The sequence below is a fragment of the Chrysochloris asiatica genome, unplaced genomic scaffold, assembly GCF_000296735.1.
Source record: "Chrysochloris asiatica unplaced genomic scaffold, ChrAsi1.0 scaffold00219, whole genome shotgun sequence".
Classification (NCBI taxonomy): domain Eukaryota; kingdom Metazoa; phylum Chordata; class Mammalia; order Afrosoricida; family Chrysochloridae; genus Chrysochloris; species Chrysochloris asiatica.
This window is the reverse complement of record NW_006408737.1, coordinates 377,372-390,058: the sequence shown is the minus strand read 5'-3', so window position 1 is coordinate 390,058 and position 12,687 is coordinate 377,372.

Here is a 12,687-nt window from a genome sequence, read left to right as displayed (position 1 = left end):
TTTTTCAAATATGGAGATTAGTTGTCTCGGCACCATGAGGGTCATAATGCAGAGTTTCCCTGGACTCTTATATTCCATTGGTCGGCTTATTTGTCTTTGTTCCAATATCACATTCCTTTTTTCCATCCTTTCATTTAAAACTAGGGAAACCCTTAACCTTGCTGTTCAAACAGCGCCACACCAGGACTCCATAAAAGAGATTAGACAAATCAAACAGAGCTAGCGATAGAGTAAGACACATAGAGATCTTCAAGGAACTACAAAGCAAAAGCTAAAAAAAACCAAGGACCTTCTTTTAGGGCGTTCAGAGACAGAAAGCCCCAAACAGAGCTAACGATAGGGTAAGACACATGGAAATCTTCAAGGAACTACAAAGCAGAAGCTAAAAAAAAACAAGGACCTTCTTTTAGAGCCTTTAGAGAGAGAAAGCCTTCCCCGAGAGCCATCACTCTGAATTTGGGCTTCTAGCCTGCTAAACCGTGAGAAAATAAAATCTGTTTGTGAAAGCCATTCACGTGTGGTATTTCTGTTATGTTGTTGTTGTTAAGTGCCGTTGAGTTGGTTCCGACCCATAGCGACCCTATATACGGTTTCTGAGGAGCAGTTGGTGAGCTTGAACCGCCAACCTTGCAGTTCAAACGGCTTTTCAGTCTGGCGTATTAACCCACAGCGCCACACGGGGGGGACTCCATAGCATAAATAACTAAATCAACCTCTGAGATGAGAACGCAAATCGTCTCAGCCCTTCTCTTTCATCACTCACCCAGCACCTCGCTGGCCTCAACCTTCAGAGCTTTCCCTTTCTACTTTCTTTTAGAAAGATTTCTTTCCCTCATGTCTCTTCTATTCTTTGAATAGTCACTTTCAAGTGTACCAACTCTAGCAGCTTTCACACATGCCCAGACATGTCTGAATGCCAGGATGAACCCATTTTGAGCTCTCATGACATACTCATTTACTTTGCTTTCTCTCGTTACTACCAAGAAACAGTCTGCCCTTCTGTTTAAGGCAGAAATGCTACAGATCTTATCCCTTCTGCCCACTCAAATGTACCTCTCCAGCAATTCTTTCTTTCTTCTCTTAGTATACAATTTCTCCTCTATTGAATATTCTTTTGTGCACATGAACATTGTATTGTCTCTCTAATAATGACTTTAAAATGTCTTCCTTTAATTTCGACTAACAGCACTTACTGTTTCTCTGCCCACGTCTTTCACATTCCTCCTCCCCTACAGTCAAAGTCTTTCAAAGATTTTTGACCATGTTTTCCTCTATTTTTTTCTCCAAACGTTCTTTTACAACTTACTACAGTCAGACTTTCACCCCCATGATTCCACTGAAACTGCTTTTGTCAATACCACTGACAACTCCCATGGTGCCAAATCAATCTTCAATCCTTGTCTTGTTGGACTCACACACAGTTTTCCATGTCAACACATTTTGTTCTACTGTCTCCTCTCGCCACACCTTCTCAGACTGCTTTGCAGGATCCTCTTCTTCTCTCTTATCTCTTAATTTTGGAGTATTCCAGGACTCAGTTCTTTCCCTCATCAATTCTTATCTGAGGAGCCCTGGTGGCACAGTGATTAAGTGCTTGGCTGCTAGCCAGCAGTTTGAACCCAGCAGCTTATTTGTAGAAGAAGGATATGGTAGTCTGCTTCTGTAAAGGTTTATAGTCTTGGAAACCCAATGGGATAGTTTTACTTGGCCTATAAGGTTGTTTTAAGTTTAAATAGTTTCAATGGCAACCGATTTGATTTTTGTTTATTCTTTATTTATCTTACTCTCATGGTGATTGCTTTATATCATATACATTTATTTGCCATAATTACCCTATTGACTCCCAAATTTTCATTTCCAGCTACCAAGATATTTACCAAAACTCGATCTATATTTATCTCCCTGCCTTTTTCACAGCTCCATGTGAATATCTAATATGCATCTCCAACTTAATATGTCAAAGTTAAGCTCCTTATGTAACCCCAAAATGTGTTCAACTCTCAATTTTCTTCTTTATGTTTTAGTATATAACTCTATCTTTCTAGTTTCTTACACCAAAAATCTCACCATCATCACTGACTTTTCTTTTTTCTCCTAACCTTACTACCCATCTCATCTAATTCATGATCAAATCTCAAGAACTTTTCCATCAGAATCCGACATATTTCATCATCTCTACAAGTAATATTCATGTCCAAGCCACTGTCATCTCTTGTTTAGATTACTGCTGTTGTTATTAGGTGCTATCATGTCAGGTCCAACTCATAGCTTATGAACAACAGAAATAAACACTGGCTCAGTCCTGTGCCATCTTCACACTTGTTGTTATGCTTGAACCCATTGCTGCTGCCACTGTGCCAGTCCATCTCATTGGGGATCTTTGTCTTCTTTGCTGACCCTATACTTGACTAAGCACAATATCCTTCTCCAGTAACTAGTACCTCCTGAAAATGTGTCCAAAGTATGAGAGCAAACTCTCATCATACAGGCTTCTAAGGAGCATTTTGGTTGTACTTTTTCCAACACAGATTTGTTTGTTCTTCTGGCTGTACATGGTACTTTCAATATTCCTCTCCCAAACCAACTTAAACCATCCATACTTCAATGGTCTTCCTAATTTATTGTCCAATTTTCACTTGCATATGAGGCAATTGAAAGTATCGTTGGGTCAGATGAACTTCAAACAGATATCCTAGCTCTTGAACACTTAAATAGTTCTTGTGCTTCAGATTTGTCGAGTGTAATAGGTTTTTTGAGTTCTTGACGCTTCATGAGTGCTGCTCTTAGATCCAAGCAAAAGTGAAGTACTTAAAAATGTCTCTCATACTTTGGACATATTGTCCAGAGGGAAAAGACGCTGGAAAATGATGTCATGCTGGGTAAGGAGGAGAGTCAGAGGAAAAGAGGAAGACCCCTAACGAGATGGATTGGCCAGGTGGCATCATTGATGGCGTCAAGTGTGGCAGCGGTAGTGAGGTTGGCCCAGGATTGGACATTGTTTCATTCTGCTGTGCATGGGGTCGCTATGAGTCAGTTCCGACTCGATGGCACCTGACAACAACAACAACATCTTTTCTTGATCCAGGGTGAGGGTTTTTGTTTTATTTACATTAAGGTGTAATCCATACTAAAGGCTATGGTCTTTGATCTTCATCAGTAAGTATTTTAACTCCTTTCTGCTTTCAGCAAGCAAGGTTGTATCATTTACATATCGCAGGTTGTAAATGAGTCTTCCTCCAATTCTTATGTCATGTTCTTCTTCATATAATTTAGCTTCCTTGATTATTTGCTCAGCATATAGATTGAATAAGTATGGTGAAAGAACACAGCCCTGACACACACCTTTCCTGATTTTAAACCATTCCATATCTCCTTTCACAGGTTACTCTTTAACACAGTTAAGTGTTCTGGAATACCAATGTTCGCAATGTTATCCATAGCTTTTCATGATCCACACAGTTGAAAGCTTTTTCATAGTCAATAAAGCACAGGTAAACATCTTTCTGCACCACTGGTCTGTCAGTTGTTGTACTGTGGTGGTTTGTGCATTGCTGTATTGCTGGAAGATAAGCCACTGCCATTTTAAACACCAGCAGGGTCACCCATGGTGGACAGGCTTCAGAAGAGCTAAGACAAACTAGGAAGGAGGAAACGGAGACTATATCTGAAAGTTTAGTGATTGAAAACCTTATGAATAGTGGTGGAACATTGTCAACACCAGAATATTGAAATATGAGTTGTTGTTGTTAGGTGCCATTGAGTCAGTACCAAACCACAGTGACCTTATGCACAGCAGAATGAAAACACTGCCCGATCCTGGGCCAACCTCACTACTGTTGCCACACTTGAGCCCATTGATGCTGCCACTTTGTCAATCCATCTCAGTGGGGGTTCTTCCTCTTTTTCTCTGACCCTCCACCTTACCAAACATGATATCCTTCTCCAGTGACTGGTCCCTCCTGACAATATGTCCGAACTATGAGAGACAAAGTTTGGCCATCTTGGCCTCCAAGGAGCACTCTGGCTACACTTCTTCCAGCACAGACCTGTTGGTTCTTTTGGCAACCCATGGCACTTTCAATATTCTCTTCCAACACCAGAACTCAAAAGCATCAATTCTCCTATGGTCTTCCATATTCACTGTCCAGCTTTCGCATGCATATGAAGTTATTGAAAATACCATGGCCTGGTTTAGGCATACCTTAGTCCTCAAGCTGACATCTTTGCTCTTCAACACTTTAAAAAGGTCTTGTGTAGCAGATTTGCCCAATGCAATACGTTATTTAATTTGTTGATTGCTGCTTCCATGCGTGATGATCCAAGAAGAATGAAGTCCTTAACAACGTCAATCTTTTCTCCGTTGATAAGAATGTTGTTTATTGGTCAAGTGGTAAGGATTTTTTTTTTTTTTTATTTACACTGAGAAATATGAATAGCACCAGAATATTATAAGATATGGTATTGGAAGATGAGTCTCTCAGGAACGTATTCAAATACAACTGAGGAAGAGTTACTGCTTCAAAGTAGAAATGACCATGATGTTATGACTGGAGTAACACTTTTGGGACCTTCATTTTGTAGTGGTTGTTGTTGTTAAGTGCCATTGAGTTGGTACCGACCCATAGCAACCCTATACACAGCAGAATGAAACACTGCCTGATCCTGAGCCAACCTCACCATTGTTGCCATGCTTGAGTCCATCGATGCTGCCACTTGGCCAATTCGTCTTGTTGGCAGTCTTCCTCTTTTTCTCTGACCCTCCATCTGACCAAACATGATATCCTTCTCCAGCGACTGCTCTCTCCTGACAGTATGTCCAAAGTATGAGAGATGAAGTTGGCCATCTTGGCCTCTAAGGAGCACTCTGGCTGCACTTTTTCCGAAACAGATCTATTGGCTCTTTGGGCAGCCTATGGCACTTTAAATATTCTCCTCAAACACCATAACTCAAATGAGTCAATTCTTCTATGGTGTTCCTTATTCACTGTTCAGTTTTCGTATGCTTATGAGGTTACTGAAAATGCCATGGCTTAGGTCAGGTGCACCTCAGTCCTCAAACTGACATCTTTGCTCTTCAACACTTTAAAAAGGTCTTGTGCAAAAGATTTGCCTAATGCAATATGTTGTTTGATCTTTTGACTGCTGCTTCCACTAGTGTTGATAGCTGATCCAAGTAGAATGAAGTCCTTGACAACATCAATCTGTTCTCCTTTGATAAGAATGTTGTTTATTGGTCCAGTGGTGAGGATTTTTATTTTCTTTACATTGAGATGTAATCCATACTGAAGACTGTGCTCTTTGACCTTCATCAGTAAATGTTTTAAGTCCTCTTCACTTTCAGCAAGCAAGGTTGTATCATCTGCATATCGCAGGTTGTTAATGAGTCTTCCTCCAATCCTGATGCCACATTTTTCTTCATAGACCCCAGCTTCTCAGATTATTTGCTCAGCATACAGGTTGAATAAGTATGTGAAAGAATACAACCTTGTCGCACACCTTTCTTAATTTTAAAACATTCAGTGTTCCCATGTTCTGTTTGAACAACTGCCTCTTGGTCCAGGTACACTTTCCTCATGAGCACACTTAAGTGTTCTGGAATACTCATACTTTGCAATGTTGTCCATGTTGTTGTTGTTGTTGTTAAGTGCCAACGAGTCAGGTCCGACCCATAGCGACCCTGTACAGGGTTTCCGAGGGTGTAAATCTTTACGGGAGTAGAAAGCCTCATCTTTCTCCCGCGGAGCGAATGGTAGTTTCGAACCACTGACCTTAAGGTTCGCAGCCCGATTCGTACCCACTACGCTAATGTTGTCCATAGCTTGTCATAATCCACACAATCGAAAGCCTTTGTGTAGTCACTAAAGTGCAGCTAAACATTTTTCTAATATTCTCTGCTTTCAGCCAAGATTCATCAGACATCAGCAATGATATCCCGCATTCCACGGCCTCTTCTGAACCTGACTTGAAACTCTGGAAGTTCTATGTCAGCATATGATTGTAGCCGTTTCTGTATTACCTTTAGCAAAACTTTACTCGCTTGAGATATCAAAGAGATTGTCTGATGATTTCCACATTCTGTTGGGTCGCCTCTCTTTAGAATGGGCACAAATAAGGATCTCTTCTAATCAGTCGGCCAGATAGCTGTCTTCCAAATTTCTTGGCAGAGATGACTGAGTACCTCCTGTGCCGCCTCACTTTCTTGAAAGATTTCAATTTTTATTCCATCAATTCCTGGTGCCTTGTTCTTTGCCAATTCCTTCAATGCACCTTGGACTTCCTCCTTCAGTATCATTGGCTCTTGAAATGATTGAACATTAACCATTTCCTTATGGCACGGTGACTCTGGGAGTTCCTTCCATCTTCTTTTGATGCTTTCTGTATCATTCAATAATTTCAATAAGGAAAGTCGAGGCTTGATTTTTTCTTCAGTTCCCCCAGCTTGAGAAAAGCTGAGTGTGTTCTTCCTTTTTTGTTTTCTGATTCCAGATCTTTGCACATTTTTCCACCACTTGTCTGCTGGTTTGTCGTGCTGTGGTGGCTTGTGAGTTGCTGTGATTCTGAAAGCTATGCAAGCAGTATTTTAAATAACCAGCACGGTCACCTATGGTGGACTGGTTTTAGATGAGCTTCCAGAGAAAGACAGACTAAGAAGAAACAGTAACAAACTACTTCTGAATCATTAGTCACTGAAAACCTTATGAATAGCAGAGAAATATTTGCTAGTGGGGCACTACTCCAATTGAGAAGAAACAACTGTAAATATCAATGATAATTAGAACATGGAATGTACAAAGTATGAAATTTAGAAAATTGGAAGTAATCAAAAATGAAATGAAACACATAAAGGCTGATAGAAAATAGGTAAAGGCAATAGGACAGATTTGTGGGATTGGAGGGGGAGTGCAGTTTAAAATGAAATGGTCAGGGAAAGCTTCACTGACATGGTGACATGTGAACATAAACTTGAAAAAAGTGATTGAGATAACCACACAGCTGCTGGAAGTAAAATATTCCATCCAGGGAGCCTCTGAGGCAGAAGCATGCTTAGCATATTTGAGGCTTGCAATGCAGGCAGAAAAGGTCAAGCTGGAGATTGAAGGAGGTCCACTGTAGACTCCACTTCTCCTCTGAGTGATAGGAAGGTCCATTGGGAATTGCACAGAAGAGTGACATGACTTAAGTTCTGTAAGTATCACTCTGGCTGCTGAGTTAAGAATAGACCCAAGGGTTAATGAAGGACAGGAGATATAGTAGAGGTTATTTAGTAGACTAGTACAATAATCTGCGCTCACTTGTCTGTCAGTTTGTTATACTGTGTGGCTTACATATTGCTGTGATGCTGAAAGCTATGCCACTAGTATTATAAATGCCAGAAGGGTCACCCATTGTGGACAGGTTTCAACTGAGCTTCTAGACTAAAACAAAATAGGAAGGAAGAGAAGTGGACTACTTCACTAAAAAACCTTATGGATGGCACCAGAATATTGTCAGATATAGTGCCAAAAGATGAGCCTCTCAAGTTGGAAGATACTCAAAATATGTGATGATGTGAGTGGAGTTGAGGTTTTGGAACCTTCATTTGCTGATGGGGCACAACTCGACATGAGAAACAACAACTGCAAGCATCCATCAATAATTGGAACATGGAATTTACAAAGCATTAATCTAAGAAGTTGGAAGATGTAAAAAATTAAATGCAAGAAATAAAGATTGATATCCTAGGCATTAGTGAGTTGAAATGGACAGAGGTACTGCCCATTTTGATCCTGATAATCGTATGCCTGGAACAATGAATTCAATAGGAATGGTATAGCATTCATGATCAAAAAGAACATTGCAAGATCTACCTTGAAATACGAAGCTGTCTGTGATAGAATAATATCTATATGTCTACAAAGAATACTAGTTAATATTACTATTGTTCAAAATTATGTACCAACCACTACAGTCAAGGACAATGAAACTGAAGAATACAACCAACTTCTTCAGTCTGAAATTGATCAACTATTCCACCAAGATGCACTGTTAAGTTGGAAAAGGATCAGTAATTGGAAAATATGGTCTTTGTGATAGAAATTATGCTGGAGATCATGTAATAGAATTTTTCAAGATTAATGTAATGACTTATACATTTCAAATACCTTTTTAAACACTATACAAGGGGATTATACACATAGACCTCACCAGATGGAATACACAGAAATCAAATTAAATACTTCTGTGGGAAGAGACAGTGGAAAAACTCAAGATAATCAGTCAAAACAAGGCCAGGGGCAGACTGTGGAATAGACCATATGCAAGTTCATATGCAAGTTCAGACTGAATATGAAGAAAACTAAAGCAAGTTCATAAGAATACATCCCAACTTAATTTAGAGATCATCCCAAGAGTAGATTTGATGCTTTAGACACTAATGAGCAAAGACTGAAGAGCTGTGGGACAACATCAAAAATACCATATAGGAAGAAAGCAAAAGGTTATTAAAAAGACAGGGATGAAAGAAAAGACCAAAATGGATGTCAGAAAAGACTCTGAAACTTGCTCTCTAGCTTAGAGATACTAAAGGGACTGGAAAATATGTAAAAATCAAAGAGCTGAACCTAAAATTTCAGAGGGTACCTTGAGAAGACAAACTCAAGTATTATAATGAAATGTGCAAGACTTGGAGTTAGAAAACCAAAGGTGAAGAACAGGTTCAGAATTTCTCATGCTAAAAGAGCTGAAATAAAAAATCTAAACCTCAACTTGAAAAATTGAAGACGTCCTGGTATGGAGCTGTAGGATAAGCACTGGACTGCTAGCCACAAGGTCAGTCATTTAAACCCACCAGTACCTCCTATGAGTGGGAACCAACACCACAGCATTAACAACAAACAAACAAAAAATGGGCAAAATGCATCAAAAGAAGAGGAAAGTAATACAGTCACTGTACCAAAAAGAAATGGTCAATGTTCATCCATTTCAGTAGGTAGCATTTAACCAAGAACCAATGGTACTGAAGGAAGAAGTACAAGTTGCATTGACGTAATTGACAGAATATAAATTGAAATCTTTCAATAAACCAATGCAACACTGTAGGTGTTCATTCATCTATGATAAGAAATTTGAAAGACAGCAACCTGGCCAACCAATTAGAAGAGACCCATATCTGTGCCAATGTCAATGAGAAGTGGCACAAAGGAATGTGCAAATCATCAAACAATATCGTTCGTATCACATGCAAGTAAAATTGTGTTGAAGATCATTCAAAATGGCTTCTTCAGTATGTGAACAGGGAGCTGCCAGAAACTCAATCCAGATTCAGAAAAGGATGTGAAACTAGGGAACTCATGGCTGACGTCAGAGGAATTCCGGCATTCTACTGCTACTGTGCCAATTCATCTCGCTGCGGGGGGTGGGGGTGTGTGTCTTTCTCTTTTTCACTTACCATCCACTTTGCAAAACATGTTGGCCTTCAGCAGGGACTGGTTTCTCCTTATATGTCCAAAGTATGAGAAATAAAGTCTGGCCATCATGGCTTCTAAGGGGCATTCTGGTCATACTTTTTCCAACACAGATTTGTTTGTTGTTCAGGCAGTCTGTGGCACTTTCAATATTTTTCTCTAACATCTTATCTCAACCTCATCAATTCTTCTACAGTCTTCCTTATTCATTGCCCAATTTTCACATGCATATGAAGCTATTGAACATACCATGGCTTGGGTCAGAAACACCTTAGTCTTCAAACTGACATCTTTGTTCTTGAACACTTTAAAGAGGTCTTGTGCAGCAGATTTGCCTAGTGCAATACATTGTTTAATGTCTTGACTGCTGCTTCTATGAGAGTTGATAGTGGCTAAAAGCAAAATGAAATCTTTAGCAAGTTCAATCTTTTCTCCACTTACCACGAACTTATTTATAGGTCCAGTGGTGAGGATTTTTGTTTTCTTTACATTGAGATGCAACCCATACTGAGGGTTGTGGTCTTCGATGTTCATCAGTAAGTATTTTAAATTTTCTGTGCTTTGAGCAAGCAAGGTTGTATCATCTGCATATCACAGGTTGTTAATGAGTTTTCCTTTAATCCTGATGCTATGTTCTTCTTTACATAATTCAGCCTCTCCAATTATTTGCTCATTTTACAGATTGATTAAGTATGGTGAAAAAATACAACCTTGGGCACACATTTCCTAATTTTAAACCATTCAGTGTCCCCTTATTCTGTTCAAACAACTGTTCTTGATTTACATATAGGCTCCTCATGAGAACAACGAAGTGTTCCAGAATATCCATTCTTTGCAATTTTATCTATAGCTTGTCATGATCCACACAGTCAGAAGACCTTGCATAGTTACTAAGGAGTAACTAAGGAGTTACATAGCCAATAAAGCACTGGAGTCCTGGTGTAGCACTGTAGGATAAATCACTTGACTGCAGGTCGGTTTGAACCACAAATCTGTCCTATTGCCTTTATCTATTCTCTTCTAAATTACTGAACATTCCATATATTTTACTTGTTTTGTCCATTGTCAGTTTTCATTGCTGGATAAAAAGCTCCACTGCTGTGCCAGTGCTCAGTTTTGTTCATTTCTAATGTGCCCAGATGCCGGGGACCAGCCTGGACTAATTATTAGGAGACTCTTGAAGGAGGATGTGGAGTCGGCTGAATGGAAAAAAAAAACAAAAAAAAACCTCACAGAGTCAATGGGTCATTTTGAGTCTCAGGCAGATGATGGTGATGACTCTCTTCTCTTTATTACAAAATTGTTGCTTCTTATATCCCATTTAGAATATGCTATGATCTCACAATAGCCACGAACAAGCAATTACAAATCAATCAAATATTATATTCTTACATCAAAGGTACAAGAGGAACTCAAGGTCACCAAACATTCCTGTGTCTCTATACTCCTTAGTTACTCCTTAGTTACCTTGATAACGTCTGCCTTCTGTGAGTGACTCTGTTTCTCTCTAATCCTCCCTAAAATGTCTAGTTTGGCCTTGATTTGTTTTTCTCTAATCCTTTTGAAATGTCAGGTTAATTTTAAACAAAGTTCTACATCTTAATTTCTAACTTTACCAACATCTATTACTTTCTATAGATTCATTAATTACAACTCATAATCAAAAACATAATCTTTACTATAACTGGTCATACATATAAATGATCAAATAATAAAAACAAGAACATAAAAGTACCCTAAAGTTTCCTAGTTAAGAACAAAGTAGTAATTCTCTCATACTAACAATATCTCAAAACTTCTAATCAAATTCCTACCTCTGTTCCCAAGCTCTCACTGCCCTTGACTGTCTCCTAAGGAGCTCTGGTAGCGTAGTGGTTACGAATTGGACTGCAAACTTTAAGGTCAGCGGTTCGAAACTATCAGCCACTCCGCGGGAGAAAGATGAGGCTTTCTACTCCCGTAAAGATTTACACCCTCGGAAACCCTGTACAGGGTCGCTATGGGTCAGAACCAACTTGACGGCACTTAACAACAACAACAACACAAGCTGCTTTCTAAAGGCTTTAATGTCTTTGACTAAAACTACATGGCATGGAATATTTCTTACAATCCTAAACTTGAATTGTTAAAACTTTAGCTAGTGGTGCAATGATTAAGCAATGAAAGGATGGAAGTTTGAACTCACAGTGACTTTACCGGAGAAAAGTCATGAAGATCTGGTTCTATGAAAATTATAGCCAAGACAATGCTATGGGAAAATTCTAGTCTCTCATACACATTTCTATGAGATAGAATCCACCTAAAGGCACACAACACCAATAACTGTCCATTTCAGCTTCATTAACTCCTGGAAACCTCAAACTCAACATATTTCAAATTGAACTTATCACCTATTCTTCTGCCAAACCTTAGGCACCAACTATCACTTTTTTCTTGTTCTCATCTCCCATATTTCACTCAGTCACCAGTCCAACTGACTTCACCACTTACATTTTTTCTGAAGCTCATCCACTACGCAACTTCAGCACTTCCTCAAACCCTTTCTCCACAATATTTCCATAGTGATTTTTTAAGTGACAAATCTGAGGAACTCTCCTTAAACATGAGGTTTTGCAAGACCAGGCTGACACTCAGCCATTGTTATGGGTTGGCCCTCGGGGGAGCAGTTCCTGAGTCTCCATTTAGCTTCAAAGCTGCTACTTCAGACACCTTCAATCATGGATGTTCCTGGAGGATCTTATAACAAATATTTCACTTTATTTCTGGACAGGATGTTTTGTATTCAAGAAAGAGAAAGGAAGGTTGTTGTTGGGGCATGGGATGCAGAATACAAGCTTATTCCTTTAACCTGGGAAATAGGAAATACTTAAGTATATAAGATACTTCTCAGACTTTTTTTTTTTAAAGTGTATTGTACTACTCCTAACCTGATCCTATGATCATGCCAACACCATCCCCTCCCCAAAGTATAAATCAGATCCCAGTGTTCAAAGTAAATCCTGAAATGCATGAGCAAGAAGCATCCAATGTTCTTTCTATTGGGCAGTTCTTTTTCAGCTGCCATGTTATTGTGTAATTAGACCATTTAGATTGTTTCATATAACACAGGAATGGAAGGTGCCTCAAAGTGTTTCAATCACAGGTTCCATCATTCTTCTGTCATATCTTTTCCTTGTCTTAATGCGTATCTCCTGATGTTCTGGCTCTTTAACTGTCCATCGGAGCTCGTTGAAACCAGGCCTTA